Genomic DNA, 4,122 nt, shown 5'->3' with positions numbered 1-4,122 from the left:
TGCTTTTATGCTACAATGGCTTAGTTGACTCTTTTAAGGAAGGCACAGCTCACAGTGGCCCATGCAGGGATCGAACCGGCAGCCTTGGTGTTATCAGCACCACTCTCTAACCAACTGAGCTAACTGGTCACCTCAGGACTATTTCTTTTACCAGAAAATATTTTACAAAAAGGTATTCTTTTCAAGAATAAAATGATATAACTCTTCCAATGATACCTTTCTTATTTTTGACTCCTTCTGATATGTAGGTGGGAGCATGGTGGAAGTTGAACTGAGTAAGATGTTTCTGTATACCTATGTGACATACGCAAAAAAATCATGTTTGCATTAGTTAGTGATTTATTCTGTATTACTCTAGAGAAGTATAATAGAAACAATGAATGAATTGGACCACACGATTATGGAGGCTAAAATCCCAGTATTTGCAGTGGGCCCGCTGAAGACAGAGGAGAGACAATTGTGTAGTTCCAGTTCTAGTCTGAAGACCTAACCACCAGAAAAGTCGATGGTGTAAATTCCAACCTGAAAGATGGCAAGCTTGAGACTCAGGAAGAGCTGATGTTTCAGTTTGGGTCCAAAGGCAGGAAGAAAATTGATGTCCCAGTTCTAACTGTCAGGCAGAAAGACTGTTGGGATATGCTAACTCATAGGAGAGTCACTTTTTTTTAATTGTATTCAGACCTTCAACTGACTGGACAAGGACCACCCACATGTGGGACAGCAACCTGCTTCACCCAGTCTACTGATTTAAATGTAAATTTCATCCTAAAACAACCTCACAGACACACCCAAACTAATGTTTGACCAAATATCTGGGTACTCCATGGCCCAAATTGACACAAAAAATTAACCATCACAATCTTTTTGCTAACAACTTTCTTCCCCCATATTATTTGGCCAAAAGTAATGTCCATGTCCATACATTAAATAGGGAGAGAGCATTTAAATTTTGGCTTCATGAAATATTTCTTTAACTGGAGTTTTATTGTTTTTAAACCTTAAAACTTGGCAACAAGTTGAATAATTGAAAAGTATCCTTGAGGAGTAATATCAGCAAAATGGAGGAATAGGAGATTCCAGCTCTCACACCTCCACAGAAACACCAGTTTTGACAACTTTTCATGGATGTGCACACTTTTGGAAGAACCCAGAAGTATAGTGAAGAGATTCCAGAACCCCATTTGAGCAAATTTTCTGAGAATAGATGCAATGAAGAGGGTAAGAAAAGTTTCACTTTAACCATGACATTCCTCCTGCAAAGCAGCACAGCTCAGTGTCAAAAGACACCTAACAGCACATACATCTCCCATAGGGGAAAGTGGAAACAGAGTGAGTGCCTGGTTCCTTCTGCATTGCAGGTTGTTGGCCAAGAGGCCCACTTCTGCATAGCCTCACTCAGATAACTGAGGGGATCAACACAGCTGAATAATCTGAGGGGAGCTAGGATCATAAAAGGGGCAGGGACTCATAGTAGTTATTGCACAGACCTCAAAAACCAGACACACGTCCTACTAACTGGCCCATGGACTCCGCTGAGAAGCCCACTCACAAACCCTGTAAGATTCTTCACCAGAATCCTCCCACCCAGTTGGCCAACATGCACCTCCACCACTCTATGGGTTCATGTAAGCCTCCACAGATAACATGCACAACTCTCGCAGACAGCACATGCAAGCCTCCACAGATGGTAAACACAAACCTCTGCAGAGGGCAAATACAAAAACCCACAGACATCATATGGGTATCAGTAGCTGTCTCAAATCTACAGGATTGGAAAAAGGTACACAACTAGAACACTTTAAGACATAGCCTTGGGAAACTAAACAGGAGGCACTTAACACTAGACCTGAATTTCTGGGATTGAGAGAAGGCAACCAGTTCTAAGAATTCCCTAACACAAGAGGGAAAAGGGAGAGTGGGAAGATGCACCCAGAGGAAAAGCCTGAGAGATCCTTAAAATCTCTAATTAGGCTGATCAGTGAAGGTTTTTCTCTCCCAAAACCAGTCAGTAAGACTGAGGGAGGGGACTGCCTCTTCAAATGCAAAGGGAGAAATGCAAGACTTCAAGGAAAATAAAGAATCAAGGATCTATAACACCACAAAAGGAACACAACAAAGCCCTAGTGGATCATGCTCCCTAAAATGGAGATCTAAGATTTGCCTGAAAAATAATGCAAAATAATTGTCTTAAAGAAGCTCAGTAAACTATAAAAGAACACATATAGAAAACGAAACAAAATCAGGAAAACAACACATGACCAAAATGAGAAATACTACAAAAAATACCAACAAATAAAGGACCAAACAACAATTCTAGAAATAAACAATACAATAAGTAAACTGAAAAATTCAATAGAGAGCATCAACAACAGACTTAATAAGCAGAAGAAAGAATAAGCAGACTGAAACTGGGTCATTTGAAACAATCCAGTCAGAGGAACAAAAAGAAAAAAAAAACAGTGAAAAATTATAAAGAATGCCTACATGACTTACGAGATACCACCAATCAAAATAACATACAGAATTATGGGAGTTCCAGAAGGGGCAAAGAAATAAACAGGGCCAGAAAGTTTATTTAAAGAAATAATGATAAAAAACTATCCAAATTTGGAGAAGAAAATGAACATTCAGCTACATTATATCCAAAGAAACCCAAATAGGCTAAGCATTGATAAATGTTCACTTAGACACGTTATATGTCAAAAGTTATTGACAGAGAGAATTTCAAAAGAAGCAAGAGAAAAGTAACTTATCACATTGAAGGGAACACCCATAATACTCTAAGTAGATTTCTCAGCAGAATCCTTGCATGTCAGGAGAGAGTGGGGTGATAGGTTCAAAGTGCTAAAAAGAAAAACAAAAACAAAACCTGCCAACAAAGAATACTTTACTCCACAAACCGTGTCCTCTACGATTAGGAACAGAACAAGGATGCTCACTTCTGCCATTTCTATTCAGCATAGTACTAGAAATCCTGGTCAGAGAAATTAGACAATAAAAATAAATAAAAGGTATTCAAATTGAAATAGAAGAAGTAAAATTGTTTCTGTTTGCAGATGACTGGTCATTTATGTTGAATACCCTAAAGAGTCCACATAAAACTGTTAGAACTAATCAACAAATTCAGTAAAGTTACAGAATACAATATCAATATATAAAATTTAGTTGTTTTTCTATACACTAACAATGAATAACCTGAAAAAGAAATCCCATTTACAATAGCATCAAAAGCAATAAAATAGGAATACATTTAACCAAAGAGGTAAACAATGTGTACACTGAAAGCTTTAAAACATTGATGAAATAAATGGAAGAAGACACAAAAAATGGAAATATATCTTGTGTTCATGAATTGGAAGAATATTGTAAAAATGTCCATACTACACAAAGCCATCTGTAGAATTAATGCAATTCTTATTAAAATTCCAATGGCATTTTCACTTCCCACACTCACAAAAAGGTAACTATATGAGGTGATGAATATGTTAATTAGATTAACTATTTCACAATATTTATATATCACATCATTAAGTTGTATACCTTAAAATCTGCACAATAAAAAAATTAATATTTATGCTGAAATCTATCTCTTAGGTTTAAAGAATCACCGTGGCTCATTAACAAAACTAACTATGGAATTTATAACAAAGAATACAATGGACAACATAATTTTATAAAGTAATATTAAGCTAGTGGAACCTGAAATGCAAAGCAAAATATATCTGTATTAAAAGAATGTCCTCTATGAAATATATTTATATTATATATGTAATATATATGTATATATAATAAAAGTCTGTAAAAGAAAAGAAAAGATGTACATTTTGATGATTTAGTCTTCACACCATCACTTTCCATATCACTTAGTAAACTGGAAATCAGAAGCTCAAAGATAAATGGAGGCTGTTAAGGTAGGCACAGGGTGCATATGCAGATATTATGATATTCATTTCCCTCCATTTTAGAATAAATTTAACAGGAGAGGACAGTTATACAAGTAAAAGTAATATGTATATTTTATTTTTATTATAAAGTTCATTATAATTACATGACAAAAAATTGCTAAATTTATAAATGTTTAATATGCTTTTGTGCACATAAGCAAAGTAAAATGAAGTTCAT

This window comes from Hipposideros armiger, unplaced genomic scaffold (assembly GCF_001890085.2).
Source record: "Hipposideros armiger isolate ML-2016 unplaced genomic scaffold, ASM189008v1 scaffold_1573, whole genome shotgun sequence".
Classification (NCBI taxonomy): domain Eukaryota; kingdom Metazoa; phylum Chordata; class Mammalia; order Chiroptera; family Hipposideridae; genus Hipposideros; species Hipposideros armiger.
This window is presented reverse-complemented; position numbering follows the sequence as displayed.